The following is a 16,615-nucleotide window of genomic DNA, read 5'->3' as shown; positions in this document are numbered from 1 at the left end:
CATTTTAAAAATGCTCATTCTTCCTAACCATGGGTATGGAATATTTTTCCATTTATTTGTGGCATCTTTGATTTCATTGAGCAGTGGTTTGTAATTCTCCTTGTGGAAATGTTTTGCCTCCATGGTTAGCTATATTCCTAAGTATTTTACTATCTATGTGGCAATTGTAAATGGGACAGTTGAGGAGCTTTAGGACTGAGGCTATGGGGTTTTCTAGATATAGAATCAGTGAAGGAGAAATAAGATCATTTTCAAATAAGCAAATGCTGAGGAAGTTTGTTACCACCAGAACTCCTTTACAAGAGATCTTCAAAGAAGCACTAAATATGGAAAAGAAAGACCAGCAGCAGCCAATATGAAAACATATAATTTGTCCCATTCTGTATGTTGTCTGTTTACTCCATTGTTTCTTTTGCTGTGCACAAGTTCTTTAATTTGATTAGACTCCATTTGTCAACTTTTGCTGCTGTTGTGATTGCTTTTGGTGTTTTCATTATGAAATCTTTGCCATTTAATTGTGATTCTTAGCTTTCTTGGATTGGGTTTTGCCATTCTCCCAAATCTGGATAATCTTCATTCCTATCCATATCCTGAATTATATTTCTGTCATTTTAGCCAACTCAGCCTGGTGAAGTACCCTTGTTGGAGAACTAGATCAGTTGTTTTGAGGACATAAGACATTCTGGCCATTCAAGCTGCTGGAGTTCTTGCATTGGTTCTTTCTCATATCTGTATGCATGTATTCCTTTAACTGCTGGACTGCCTCTCGTTGAATTGGTCAGGCAGGGGCATAGTGGTTGTGCTGGTGTCCCAGGTTGGGCAGCCCTTCCCAGTGAGGAGAAGTGAGGACCAGGACCTGCATGGAGAATAATCCAGCCACTTTTCCATGAGGTGGGTGTTCTCTCCTGTGGGTCTGTACCAGCCCATGTTTCCACAGATTCTCCAAAGCCTGGAGACAACAAGATCAAGGTTTATGAGACAGCAAAGATGGCAACCTGCCCCTTCCACCGGGAGCTGTGTCCCAGAGAGTTGCAGATAAGCTACTGACTCAACAGTCCCAGTAGGGGGTGGCTGGAGACTCAGGCCAGGAGGAAACATCAAGTGGGGAGATAGGGGATTGAGGACCCACATAACAAAGAGTCTGACCACTTTTCTGTAGCATTGGGAGGTCTTCTCCAGTCCCTAGTTACCTTGGATTTTCTAATATCTACAGATATCAACAGTGAAGGCTGCAAAACAACAAAGATGGTGGCCTGCCCCTTCCTCTATGAGCTCCATCCCAGGAAATTTCAGACCTGTTCCTGGCCTGAACACACAGATAAGGGTGACTGGGGACCCTAGTCAGGAGGTTCTGACCAGTGAGGAGAAACAAGATTGGGGACCTGCATAAAAAATGCAGTCTGGTTGCTTTTTCATAGAACTGCTGTGCTATGTTAGGGGTCTGATCCACCTAGCAGTCACCTGAGACTCTCCAAATCCTGAAGGTGACAATGTCTAAGGCTTAAATCCTTAAAGATGGTGGCCCAGCCCTCCCTCTGGGAGTTTCATCCCAGGGAGGTTTGGAACTGCTGCCAACTGGAAAGCACCAATGTCCAGACCTTAGGGCATTCCACCCAGTGAAGATAAATGGGATCCATGACTCACGTGAAAAAGCAGTCTAACTGCCTCTTTGTAGAGCTGCTGTGCTGTGCTAGGGGACCACTCCAGTCTCTAGTCACCTCAGAGTCCCTAGAGGTCAAAGGCATCAATGACTAAGCCCGCAAAATAGCAAAAATGGTGGCCCAACCCTCTCTCTTGGAGCTCCGTCTCAGGGAGATATAACACTGCTACCTATGGCTGGCTAGAGTTCCAAGCCAGTGGGTCTTACCTTGTCAGGTGCCATGGAAGCCCATCCTGCAGACCATTGCTTCTCAGTCCCCTGGATTCAACTCCTTTCCTAGGGGTATGTATAGGGATCTAACCTCCTGCTTTGCCAGAGTTGCAGCTGCTTTTGGCAGAACGCCTGGGTATCTAAAGTTCCTGGGGCTTTGTGTGTGCCTAAACAGCTGCTCTGCCAAGACTCCACGTAGCTCTGCATGTCAGATTGAAAGCCCTGGTGGAGTGGGTTCACAAGGGATCTCTTGACCCCTTCATGTGATGAAGGTTGCAAAGATCCATGGGAGAAGCATGGTTCCTTGGTGTCACTCACTCACCATTTCCCTGAGCAGAGAAGTGTTCCTGATTGGACAGTCGTCCTGCCTTGCTTTTCCCCATTGTCCATGGCCCAAACTGTTTTCTTGAAGAATTCCAGTGCATATATTTGGACTTTTTGAATTGTTAAATTATTAATAAGTTGTTACTAAAATAAAATACAAGAAAAGAAAAAAAAACAGCTTTACTTGATGATTAATAGAATTCCTTTTCTTAATTCTGATGTGATGATGTTTAATTTTTGGAGGGTTCTTCTGACCTATTTTATTTTGGAGTACTAAGTTATTTAGAAATGATAATAATTGCAGCTTATTTTGAATTTGTTTAAATGATAGAATGACCTATGAAGTGCTAATCTATAAATACATGAACTTAATAAATCTGAATGATGAATTCATTAAAGTGATAATTTTGTTTAATCTTTTGACCTTTGGACTGTGGTCTTTTGACCTTTGGGCAGTGGACTCAAAATATAATCATTCTTTAATTTCTTTTTTTAAAAAAGCACTAAAATGCAAGATGGTAGAAGTCAAAATCCTCTAATGAATGTATAACAACTCATCTGCAAAATAAAGAAAAAGAAATAAAAGTACTAATATGTACAGACATTTTTCTAGGAATGCAGGATATGGAATGAATAGAATAGTTATCTCTTTTATTCAAAATCAAAGTCAAATATAGTGAGACTGACAAAAAATATTAAATGAAATTAAATGTTTTAGATATGAAGTAGTAGAGTCAAACAGTAGTAAGAGGAAGTGAGCTTGGGGGTCACCAGAGAGGATAATACATGAAAAGCTTGAGAGACCAGGTTGTCAGCATGTTTGATGAAAGAGATTTCAGTAGAATTAAGAGTATATGTGTTGGGGTTGGTTGGTAGGTTAGGTCAGGGTTATGAGTCTTTAATCAAAGCAAGTTTGAACATTTACAATGAAGGCCATAAAACATGAATGTAAGTTGCTTTATTATGTTGGAGAATAGAATGAGTAATATTGAGAAAGCAGTTTCCTGCAGTTAACAAGGCTAGAGAAGTAGCTAACTGGGTGCCAGACCATGGAAGCATTTGTAGACTTGTTAAAGAGTTTGGGTTTTTCTGTGTGAGAATGTGGAGCAGTTGAAGGGTTTTTAACTCAAGGAGAATCAGAATTAAATTTATGTTACAAAAGGATCTATCTAGATGTATCATGCATGATAGTGCTGAGTCCTGTAAGATCAGAATCAAAGAAGATTTCCTTAATACTGCCTGTGAAATATAAAGAATGCCTACAGAAATGCAGAAGTAGTGGGAAATAGGGATATGTAATTAAAAAGTCAACAGAATGATAACGGACAGATGCTTTTGATCTTAGGAATATGCTTGAGTTCTGGCTTTATTTGCAACTTACTGTATGATATTTGGGAAATGAGTCAATGTGTCTACTCTTGGATTGCCAAAAATTTGAATAATCATAATACATATACATAAAGTTATTGTGATGAGTCAATGAAATATTAATAATACTTGTAAAATACTAGGACAATCCTGGTACATTGTAAGCCTCAATAATTGTTACCAGTTTTGGTTACTAGGAACACCCCAAGTGAACAAAAGGGCCAAGTAAATCACAAATTGAAAGTAGCATTTGAAAAATGTTTCAACCACACAAATGTGAAAAGATAAGTAAAATAAATTAACACTAAGGGATAATTTATGCCTAGCACATTAGCCAACATTAATAGAAGGGTAATACCCAGTGTGGACAGATAGGTGATACCATGAGCACTCAAGCTTCCAGTAAAACTGTGTCATCATTCTAAAAGGTTCATTAGTCAAAGGCCTCAAAAAGCACATCCTTTGACAGAGCAATTCCACATTTAGTATACTATGGAAATAGATAAATGTGAAAATATAAAGATGTCATTTGTGACATTGTTTGTAGTGACACAATATGGGAAACAATCTAAATATTCAGCCACTTGGAAATGCTTAAATAATTTAAGCTGTAATTTATACAATAAAATGGTACTCAGCCTTTAAAAAGATAAAATAAATGAATATTGCTGTGTAAATGTCAACATGGCATTTAATTTTTAAAAAGAGCAGTTGGGTGTAAGCTAATTTTTGATTGAAGTCATAAACACACAATTCCATACGATAAATTTAATACATGTGACTGAAGCTATAGGCATATTAAAAGTTGTTAGAGTAAGAAAATAAGGGTTATAAATAGAGAAATATGAAGGGAAAATTAATAAAATTCTCTTTGCAAACAAAATCTCCTTTTGTGGCATTAGTGTTATGAAAATAAAACATTTTCCTCACAAATTAAAATAAAAGGAGTGAGGATAGATCATGTGTCCCAATAATTTTCTGAATCCAGAGTAAACAACCTCAATGTATTTATTTACTCATTTATTTATTTTTGGTATTCAGCCCATACTTCTCAACTCTTTTTCATTTTCTCTCAAATATTTTCTTCATTTGTTTGTTTTGTCAGACATACTCTGCAGGTCCTAAACATACGTTTTTATTACATTTGAGTCAAGAGTGATGGCTTACTTCATAATCAGAGCGATTTTTGTTAAATCATTGGTAAGATCCTTTACTAAGAGAAGCGGAGGCATCAGTATGAGAGTGTTTTAGGAGCATCGTAAGGAAATCAAACATACTGCAGAAGATATCAATTTAATCAACATGGTTTTTTGTGGGCCCTCTCCTGTCCTGGTCCCTAGTGATATAAGTCAGCTGGTTTGACTAACTCCTTCCAGCTTCTTTCCCAGAAGTCTTATAAGCGTATGGTAAACAACAGTCTTTTTCCTCTACGAGTTAAAAAGAATATTTAATCCTAGAACTGTTGGAACCGCTTTTGTTTTCTGTCATGCAACAAGACATTGCCTACGAGTTAGTCAAACCACATATACACACACAAAAATACACACACACACACAGAATATAAAAGAATACAAAGATGTATTCTTATGATTTCTCTGAACAGCTGTATACAATCATGTTTGAGGAGAATTCTATGCCTAGACCAGTGGTTCTTAAAGTGTGGTCCCCAATTCTGGAAACTTATTGGAAATTCAAATTGCCAGTCCCTATCCCGGACCTACTGAATAAGAAACTCTGGAATGGAGGCCAATATTTTGTTTTAATTTTAATAAGCCCTGAAGGGGATATTCTCATGAATGCTAAAGATTGACAATCATTGTCCATACTTTTCAAATACATGAGCCATTAGATATCTTATTTCTATTTCTTTTCATTATAGGGCCCTCAATAAAATAGCTGCTAGAGTAAATAGAGTAGATTGGCTAGAGATTGCTGATAAGCATTGTGGACCCAAAGGAAGTTGAAATTATTTTTTAGTGACACCCAAAATACATGATTATTTGATCTCATAGGTCTACTTTAAGTTGTCCAGAGATACTAGAGTTGGCAAGTGCTGTGGGTTTTCAGGGAGGTAATTTCAGAAAAACAAGAGCAAGGTAGTAGACTGCAGGGGCCTTTGAAAACAGTATGCTGAGAATAGATAGGGCTCAAGGACAGTATCTCCAATTGAACTTTTAATGAACTCCCGTAGGCGCCAAGAAGGTGGGCAGATAAGGAAGGGCATAGAAACAAGGAACTGAGTAGAAGGTTACATGTGGGAAAAGAAAGTTTGTTTTGCATTGCATTCTTTCTGCTGACGTGGGGTTTATGGAGTATAAATAAAGTGAGGCGGAGGCTCTGAGCGCGGCCGCCATATTCTCTGTGTGTCTTTGTCTTTTGTGTGTTCTTTCATTCTCCACCACCCCCGGCATGGACCCCAACAGTAGACCTTTAGCTGAAAGTTCAGGAAGGAAAGGAAGCAATAAAGGAAGTGACCAATGAAGTTATAAGGTGAACTCCTGGGACAAGATAGTAGAATAACATCCAAGGATGTGTGTAGGAGAGTAAGGCATAAAAAAGGCCTGGTGGCTGTGGTCATTTTCACATAAATATTCAAATTAGAGCACTCATTAGGAATAAATGTTCAGGGTGAGGACATAGGAACAAATGACTGAAGATGATTGATGGCGAAGGTTGTTGGTGTTGAGAAGGTTAAACAAGTTTGGATTCCTGAATCAAACCCATGCACATCCACAAGAATTTAACCATGTGTCAAATTCCATAATGAACAAGGAAATAGTCAAAATAGTGTCAAGTGGGAGCACTGAGGTATTTTAGGATGTCACACCTAGGTGAAATGAGCCTCATAAATGGAAGCTGTTTTGCATGACTGGGAAGTTGTGATCGAGAAATCACATGGAGAGTTATGAGAACTATAATGTGATCTGTGGGACATGGTACATAGGATGCAGGATTACAGACCTCCCCTGACTAGTAGAACTAAGAGAAGCAATACTTAGAGGAAGATCGGCAGTTTTCTCTGAAGGCACAGAGTTGGAAGTGGTATCTTGAAATGCTTACGAAGAATGATGCATTCATTGCTTGGAGGAAGTGGTGTGATGTTAAAAGACAGGGAAGAAGCAGAAATAAGCATGCATTACTTAGCTTCCATTTTTTTCACTAAGGAGGATAATATTCAGGATGGGAGCAAAGAAGATGCACATCGTTTTACTCTCTGTTATTGTGCATTAACATTTACCTAAGACAATCTAAGATTGTAGCTGATGTATTTCTATAAATAATTTGTAGAAATTCTTCACAGGAACTTTCTTTTTTCTTTTCTTTTTTTATTTTATATTCTTTTCTTTTTTATTTTCTTTCCTTTTCTTTTCCCCTTCTTCCCTTCCTTCCATCCTTCCTTCTTTCCTTTTTTCCTTCCTTTTCTTCCCTCCATCCCTTCCTCCCTCCCTTCCTTCCTCTCTCCCTTCCTCCCTTCCTTCCTTTTCCTTCTTTCCTTCCTTCCTTTTCTACCCCCCTTTCCTTCCTTTCCTTCCTTCCTTCCTTTTCTTCCCCCTCCCTTCCTTCCTTGCCTTCCTTCCTTTTCTTTCTTTCCTTTCTTCCTTTTCCTTCCTTCCTTTTTATTTCCTTCCTTCCTTCTTTCCTTTTCTTCCGTTCCTCCCTCTCTCCCTACCTCCCTCCCTCCCTCCTTCCTTCCTTTCCTCCCTTCCTTCTTCCCTTCCTTCCTTCCTTCTTCCCTTCCTTCCTTCCTTTTCTTCCCTCCCTTCCTTCCTTCCTTCTTCACCCTCCCCTCCCCTTCCTCCCTCACTCCCTTCCTTCCTTCTTTCTTCCCCCTCCCTTCCCCCCTCCCCCTGTCCCTCCCTCCCTCCCTCCCTCCTTCCTTCCTTCCTTCCTTCCTTCCTTCCTTCCTTCCTTCCTTCCTTCCTTCCTTCCTTCCTTCCTTCCTTCCTTCCTTGCATTGTGTGTGGTGAATGAAGCCCAGTATTTTTAACAGTTCTCTCTCCCTGGCTTGCCAGGGCTACAGTTTCATGGCCCTTTGCAGACCTAACACTTGTGACTACCTTTATCATGGAGTGACACACTGACTTTAAGCAGGGCACTAGTCTTCTGAACAGTGCTTATATTGACTGACATAGGAATGTCTCTATTAGCACTTAGGAAATTGATTCATATTGTAACTGAAATACCTATTCAAGTATTGTGTAGGTACCAGAAATCTATAAATTTGTAAATCTGAACAACTATTCTTCAGGTTAATAGATAAGAATTATTTCTCCAGTTCTTTATCCAGCAAAGAAAATATCCTTAACAACATCTTTGGTCAATGACACAATAACCTTAGCAAAAAGTACTCTTTTACTTTCATAAATTGGAGATCAGACATTCTTAGGCTTCACATTCTGGAGAAAATAATAAAACATAAGAGTTTATGAGAACACAAAAGTAATGTGGCTTTCAATTCTTCTTCTTCAAAATGTATATATTCATGGATGCTTACTTTTTCTGTTTTCGTTTCTTTCTTTTTTATAATAGTGGATAGTCCTTTGATTAGATTTAATTCCACAATCCTAGGCAAAGAGAGTAAATAAATGAAATAAAAAAGTGTATTTTATATTGGAAGCTGTATTTTAGACTGATTCATTTCTGCTATGTGTTCATAGAAGTCTATTTGTCATTGAGCCACATGTTTCCCTTCGCATTTAAGCAAGCACCACATATGTAAATCTAGTCCCAGCACATTTAAAAGCACATATATTAAGAATGTTAAACATTCTCTATACATCAAAAAAATGCTACTGAGTGGCTCCCTGCAGAGCGTATCTATCTCAAGCTAATGAGTTTTAATGTATGATTTTCTTGTAATTTGCCTTTCTTTACACATCAATCTGTTCATGGCATCTGTCATGCAAACAGTAACAGGGAAACCGCTGGGGCTGTCAAGAAAATGACACCTTTCTCCTTTACCAGAATCTGAAAATGATGCCCAGATTTCTCTGAAATTCTCCAGGCAAACTATGTCTTTCTTTCAAAACCAACACCATCTGCCCAGGCAGACATTTGTGAGCCAATTGTCACATAAAAGATTTTTGCTGATTTCTGATGCTCAAGCTTGTTACATTAGGGTATCAAGCTTTCATTTAACTAGATGGCATACCTTTCACATTTCAAATTGAAGATGGATATAATAGAATGCAATGTCATGCCTTAACCTTAGCCAAACACATACAATGGTCAAAGAAAAAAATGTAGCACTGAGCCAGGCACAGTGGCTCATGTCTGTAATCCCAGCACTTTGGGAGGCCGAGGTGGGCGGATCACAAGGTCAAGAGTTTGAGACCAGCCTGGCCAATATGGTGAAACCCCGTGTCTACTAAAAATACAAAAGTTCGACAGATGTGGTGGTGGGTGCCTGTAGTCCCAGCTACTGGGGAGGCTGAGGCAGGAGAATAGCTTGAACCCGGGAGGCAGAGGTTGCAGTGAGCCAAGATCACACCACTGCACTCCAGCCTGGGCAACAGAGCAAGACTCTGTCTCAACAACAACAACAACAAAAAGTAGCATTGGCTTATATCTAAAAATAAAGGCATTCATATTCATTTTAAATAAGTGAATATATACATTTTTAAAGCTTCTGTAATTTTTAATTTTTATGGGTACATCACACACATATACTAATATAGATGTACACACATATGTAAAAACAAACATATTAAGCATAAATATATATAAAAAGACCATTTTTAACCTAATTCAGCTAGTTAATTTTATTCTTTTTCCCTAATCCATAAACTTTCTCAAACATTGATTATCTTACAGAAAAAATATGTAAATATATATAATTTTCATGAATATGTATACAGGTGTATATAGATGTACATTTCACATAATGTAATTTTTTCACTTATTAGCATAATTTTGTGTAAACAAATATGCACATGTACAAATTTTAATGGTGTCAAGAATTTAATTCTATGCGTGTATCATATGTGTAACCTTTTTGAAGTTGTATTCTTTTGCTATTGCAAAAATCTGTCTGATGAACATTCTTCTTTTTATTTATTTATTTTTTTTGAGACGGAGTTTCACTCTTGTTGCCCAGGCTGGATTGCAATGGCACGATCTCAGCTCACTGCCTCCACCTCTCGGGTTCAAGAAATTCTCCTGCCTCAGCCTTCCAAGTTGCTGAGATTACAAGCATGTGCCACCACACCCGGCTAATTTTGTATTTTTAGTAGAGATGGGGTTTCTTCACGTTGGTCAGGCTCATCTCCAACTCCCGACCTCAGGTGATCTGCCTGCCTCAGCCTCCCAAAGTGCTGGGATTACAGATGTGAGTCACTGTGCCAGGCCAAACATTCTTATATGTATGTTTTTATAAATGTGCACAATTCTGTTCATTTTCATTACTCTCAAAGAGTTGTGATTGATCATTAAGAGAGTATACATATTTGAAGGATTTTGATATATATTGCTATATTGTATAAAAATTATTAAATTAAACTTCCTGTAGCAGCACGTGAATGCTCTCATTTCACCATAGCTTTCCAACAGTAGACATTTCCATTGGTTACCTCCTGGTAATTGAGAAATGGTCTCATTCTTTCAATTGGTACTTTGATAACTAGTAGGATTTTAAATTTTTCAAGTTTCCAGAACATTCTATATACCCTTTTGTTATTTATATCCTTGGCCATTATTTCATAACAGTGTGGTATGGTTTGCCTGTGCTCCCACCCAAAACTCATCTTGAATTGTAGCTCCCATAATCCATGTGTCCTTGGAGTAACCCAGTGGAAGGTAATTAAATCACGAGGGTGGGCTTTTCCCATGCTGTTCTCCTGATAGTGAATAAGTCTCACAACATCAAATGGTTTGATAAAGGGCAGTTCCCCTGCACCCACTCTCATGGTTGCTACCATGTAAGACATGCCTTTGCTCCTCCTTCACCTTCTGCCATGACTGTGAAACCTGCCCAGCCATGTGGAACTGTGAATCCATTAACTTTTTTTTTTTTAATAAATTACCCAGTCTCAGGTATTTATTCGTAGCAGTATGAAAATGGACTAATATACAGTGTTAAGTATTTCATCATTCATTTGTAATAACTGTACATTCTTTAACAATGTAAATCCGTTTTATATGATATAAATTACATGGATTTCCCAGATTTCCACTTGCATTTAATAAGGCTTATGGTGACTATTTTACTTGCAAAGTTTGTTAATTATTTATGTCAATATTATCCTTTATGGTTTTTATCTTTGTTATCACCTTTACAAAATTTCTCTCTACTCTATGATTATTCAGATATTCAACCATATATTCTATTATAACTTTTGGAGGTCAAGTGCCATGGCTCAGTTCTGTAATCCCAGCACTTTGGAAGGCCTAGGCAGGTGGATTACCTGAGGTCAGGAGTTTGAGATCAGCCTGGCCAACGTGGTAAAACCCCCTCTCTTACTAAAAATACAAAAAATTCGCCAACTGTGGTGGTACACACCTGTAATCCCAGCTACTGCAGAGGCTGCGGCAGGAGAATTGCTTGAACTTGGGAGGCAGAGGTTGCAGTGAGTCGAGATAGTGCCACTGCACTCCAGCTTGAGTGACAGAGCAAGACTCTGTGTCAGGGAAAAAATAAAATAAAAATAAAAAATAAAATAAAAAATAAAAAAGCTTTTTTAGTTTGCTCGGTATGGAAAATATTCTAATATATATCATTTACTAATAAATTCACTAATGATTTGAAATATGTTTATCATATGCTATGCTTTTTACAAATGATGAAATATGCTTCTGCCTTATAACCTTTAACCTTTTTGTCTATTCCTGCACTAGTAGCATACCGTTTTAATTTTTTCATACATTGAAACACCTTTTAGGGTAAATTCCTTTTTCAATACTGTCTTCAACGCTATTATTTTTGTTTTTAGGAATTCTGTAATTATTTTCACATGTTGCTTATTCCAGGTCAATGTTAGAATAATTTAAGTTCTCAAAACAAAGCAAAAAACAAAAAGGATGTTACTTTTGTATCTGGATGTCATGAAAACCTCTAGACATCTCTCATTACTCATTTTTTCTCTTCTTCCATTTTCAATAGAAGCCCCAAAATGTTAGCTGAATCTTAGCTGCCTACCCTTGCAACTTATTGTGGCTATGTGATTAAATTAGTGCTATGTGATTAAATTAGTGCCAAGGATGAGTGTAACTGGTGGGTACAACTCCTAAGTCATTTTTAAAAAATATATTTCCCTAGATCATTCTTCTTTGTATTAATACTTGAGGGAAATACAAACTTCTTTTTCATTTAAGATAGTATATGATTGAATATTTTTCTACCACCTTAGCCCCAAACCTTACAAATAGAATTCCATTCTGGAATATAATATACTGACAAAACACCTGGAATAAAAAGAATTGTCTCAAGAATTGCTTAAAAACTAGAAAGGACGCAGACATAATTATAGTCCTGAAACTTGGTCACCCATTTTATGACAAGGGAATATATCTGGCAGAACAGTTGCTGGCGATCACCTAGAAGTTAGATTCATTACTTGCCATGGCTGTAGTCTTACGGGAATTAACTGAGAAAATGCAGAATGTTAATTTCTGATGGCTGCTCCTCACTGCTTTTAGTAATATATAGTGAAGAGACATTCAGCCACAAATTAGCCAGTTTATAAGCAAAAATGGAAAGGAAATTAACTATGCTTAAGGGAGATCCTGTCCCTGGAAACGACCTGGAATTCTAACTGATTGAATGGCCAGAAATTTGAGGCATTAATAGGTTAAAAGTTACAACTGCGTCTGAATTCAAACAGCACGAATTAAGATTACTGCCAAAAGGCAGGCCAGAGGCAAAGACGAGATTAAGAGTGTTGCCTTACCACATACATTTATGGTTCCAGACGCCTGAAGGGAGTCTCCATTACAGGACATAGAGGGATAATGAACTAAGTTCAGAAGCCATCCAATCTAAGAAGAGATTGAACAAGTTTAGGCAAAAGAGCTCTTTGAGATTGTTTATTTCACATACAACCAGCTGGAAGCAAGTTGACCAAAGAGTACTGAATTTTGGAAGGAATAGTATTGGTCAGTAAATTACAAACCTAATAAGAGAAGCCTATGGTTGTTACAACTCCACAGCAGCTCTGGATTGTCAAACTTCCCATATTCTTGAATTTCTCCATTATTCACTGAAAGACTGACCATTAGTATAATGGTCAAGGAAGGATTTGCGAAGGCTCAAACAGGAGCCATGAAAGACTGTGAAAAGTAAGTTGCTTCTTGAGAGAACGATCAGGGTTGATGGCAACACAGGCTTAACCAATGAACTTACCCTCTCTGGGGTAAGGAGTCTTCTGCCAGGTAAGATTCGATATCTGTGATGGACAACTGAGTGTTTTCAAACCTTCACTTTTCCAAACAATAGTTTGCTTATTTATTTAAGCTTTTTAATTCTTAATCTTCCCTGAATAGACTGTGCTTTTCTTTGATATTATCATTTGTCCAATCCCTAAAACTCATTCTTGGAATTAATGCAAAGAAAGGAGCCTTACCCAAGAATTTGGGTCTTTGAACTGAATGCAAAAGGTGAGTGGAAGCTTGAATTAATTTTCAGAAAAGAGACAGAAAGAGAGAGAGAGAGAGAGAGAGAGAGAGAGAGAGAGAGAGAGAGAGAGAGAGAGAGAGACTGTGTGTGTGGGGGGGGGGGGTGTGTTTTTTCGTTTTTTGTTTTTTGTTTTTTCGTATGGGGCCCAGGGTATATATTTACAGACTTAGAAAGTCAGAGGTGCACGGACAGAGACTGATAGACATTTCCCAACTTGTGTTCTCTCATTCTTCCTTTTAGAAAGCATGGCGATTTTCAAATATAACCCAATTTTTTTAATACTCTTCCATTAAAAGGTGCATTATACGCCTTCTCTTGAATCTGGTTGGCGTTTTCTGTATTGGCTGGTAGGATACATTGGAAATGACACAGGTGACTTCTGTAAGCCTCCTTACAGAACCATCTTAAGGCAATGAAGTTTGTGTCTCATTCCCTGTAATGAACACAACCCCATTCCTAGAGAGTCGGTTCTAAGGAGCCTGGACTTGCTTTGTAAGCAGTCCAGCTGCCCACGGACTGCCCTGCAGGAAGTAAACACCAACTGGTCCGTGTGAAGAGACCACATGGAAAAGTTTAAGGATAATAAGAGAAATGTCTGGCCAGCCACCAGCTGCTCCACTAACCTACAGCTCTATGCTACCTCCAGAGACCTTCTAACCACAACTGGAGAGAGGCTGAGCCAAAATCACCCAGCAAGAACCCTTCCTAAATCCCTGATCCTCTGAAAGATTGGAAATTAATAATATGATTGCTGATGTTTTGAGTTACTAAGTTTTGAGCTCATTTAGTTTTAAGCATTCCACCCTGTTTTTGAATAGCTACAGATTTCATTTCCTGGCCTCCCTGGCACCCAGGTGTGTCAGTGTGACTAAGTTCCTGCCTATGAGATGTGTGCAAATTGTAATGCATCTCATTAAATATTTCTTGCCCTGGCCTACTTCCTCCTTCTGACTTACTAGCAAATTACAAAAACTACAGCAAATTTGGAAGCTACATGCTAAAGTTAACAGAATCACCTTAACATCTCTGAGTCTCTCATCTCCCAACTGCTAGATTAAGGAGAAATAAACTTTCTTACTCAAGTCACTAGATGTTGATATTTGTTAGAGCACCTTAGCATATACTGAAATAAATGTGATAATATTGCAATAAGGTGGAGACATATGTTCAATACTGAAAAATGTAAACAATATATATTTTCCCGGAAAAATATGAATCGACCTCCATTTATTTGATGTAAATTTTCTTCTTCCAGGAATGTTTTATAGTTTACTTGTTCTTGTAGAGTTTTCATGTATCTCTTGGTCTGTTCCAGACTATTTTATATTTTGTGAGTGATTGAGTGAAACCTTTTGTTTTATAATTTGCTTGTTTTATGTAGTTTTTATGTATACCTTGGTTTGTTTATCCTAGAGTATTCTACATTTTTTGTGCTGCTTAGTAAAATATTTTGTTTTTGTATTTTCTAAGTAGTCACTGGTATGTTATAAGAACACAACTGATTTTTAGATCTTGATGTTGAATTAATCGGCCCTATTATTCTATCTCATTTTAAAATTGTTTCTTTTTGTTTTACATGCTTTTATCAATATAATGATATTGGTCACACTTGCTCTCTGATGACAGTAACATTCAAATGCTGACTCTCCTTTTGATGTTTCACTTAGGATTTTCATGTATGCTTCGATTTTTTTCAGTAATGTATTACTGTGACATTCTGTCACTTCATTCACAACTAGAGAGATTTCTAGCAATTTCTCATATTTCTAATCTCATTTTGTTAGATTTTGTTCACAGTTAGAGTGATTTGGCAAAGGGGTTTCTTTCTTTCTTTTTGAATGTCAGGACACTTCAATGACAAAAGAAATGCCAGGTTTGGAGGGTTTGAATGAGAACATCTATGAAATATTCTTATTTTTCAGCACCAGGTACAATTCTGAACAATTTTGATACTTCCTTAATGTCTTTAGGTATAGAGAGTCATTAGGGTTTTCTCTATCCTCTTGAGCCATTTGAAGTCATATTTTTTTTCAAAAAGCCTCATTGCTATAAAATTTTTATCAAGAAAGTTTATTAAAAGAGGAAGTTATGGTCAATTTTTAAAAGAGTTTATGCAGGAAAACATCATAACAAATCATTTATAAAATGACTTATCAAAACATATGGGTAGTGGACAAAGGTGTAGTTAGAATAATATGCATAATTTTAAATGATTTTAATTTTTAAACACAAAAGAATGAGGATAAATTCATTTAATTTAAAACTTGAAAATCCAAATACAAGTAAAATAAATTAGGCTGATAAAAATGAAAATACATTCCAAAACAGAAAAATGAAAATAAAATATTTAAAGCTAATATTTTCAGACGGAATGGCAAAATAAAACGAACTTTGTAATAGTAACAATAAGACTGACGCATGTATACCTTCAGGAATGAGAAAAATTATTTAACTGTGTGTGTGTGGAGAGGGGTTTATAATTGTACATGGAATACTTTCATTTTTAGGAAAATTTGAAACTTACTTATTTTCAACTTGCCACAGCCTCTGAATTTCTCAATACCTATATGTCCTCAGCTGTGTGTTAACTTTTTATACTATCTCAATTTGTTATCATAGGGTATTTTAAAATATATCATACGTATGCTAATCTACTGTGCTGCCTTCTACAGTATTTCTGACAGATGGATGGCTAATGCTTTATACTTTGGTCACATAGTTTAAAAAGTAAATCATAGACCATGAAACCATTTAAGATCAGAGAGCACAAAGTAGCTACAAAGTTCATATGTGTACAATTGTTTAAAGTTATCTGAGTGATACTTTTTATTCTTTTTTTTTTTTTTTTTTTTTTTTTGAGACGGAGTCTGGCTCTGTCGCCCAGGCTGGAGTGCAGTGGCCGGATCTCAGCTCACTGCAAGCTCCGCCTCCCGGGTTCCCGCCATTCTCCTGCCTCAGCCTCCCGAGGAACTGGGACTACAGGCTTGAGCCACCGCGCCCGGCCAGCTTTTAATGCAGTTCTCAACATTATACCCTAAAAATTTCAAACTATAAAAGATATTTCTGGCTGGGCATGGTGACTCACACCTGTAATCCCAGCATTTTGGGAGGCTAAGGCAGGTGGATCACCTGAGTTCAGGACTTTGAGACCAGTCCAAGCAACATGGTGAAACTCTGTCTCTACTAAAATTACAAAATAAATAGATAAATAAATTAGCCGGGCATGGTGGTGCGCTCCTGTAATCCCAGCTACTTGGGAGGCTGGGTGACAGAGCAAGACAAAGTCTCAAAAAACAAACTAAAAACATATTTCTTACAATATTTAAAAATGTATATCAGAAATATAAGAGATATCAATGCCATAATAAAAGGAAAAAATTTACCTAAAGAAAATGATACTACTCCCTGTTTTTTTTTTTTTAAAGCAATTTTTACAACAATAA

Source organism: Papio anubis, chromosome 15 (genome assembly GCF_008728515.1).
Source record: "Papio anubis isolate 15944 chromosome 15, Panubis1.0, whole genome shotgun sequence".
In the NCBI taxonomy this organism is placed as follows: domain Eukaryota; kingdom Metazoa; phylum Chordata; class Mammalia; order Primates; family Cercopithecidae; genus Papio; species Papio anubis.
The sequence above is the reverse complement of the archived record's forward strand: the minus strand, read 5'-3'. Positions refer to the sequence as shown.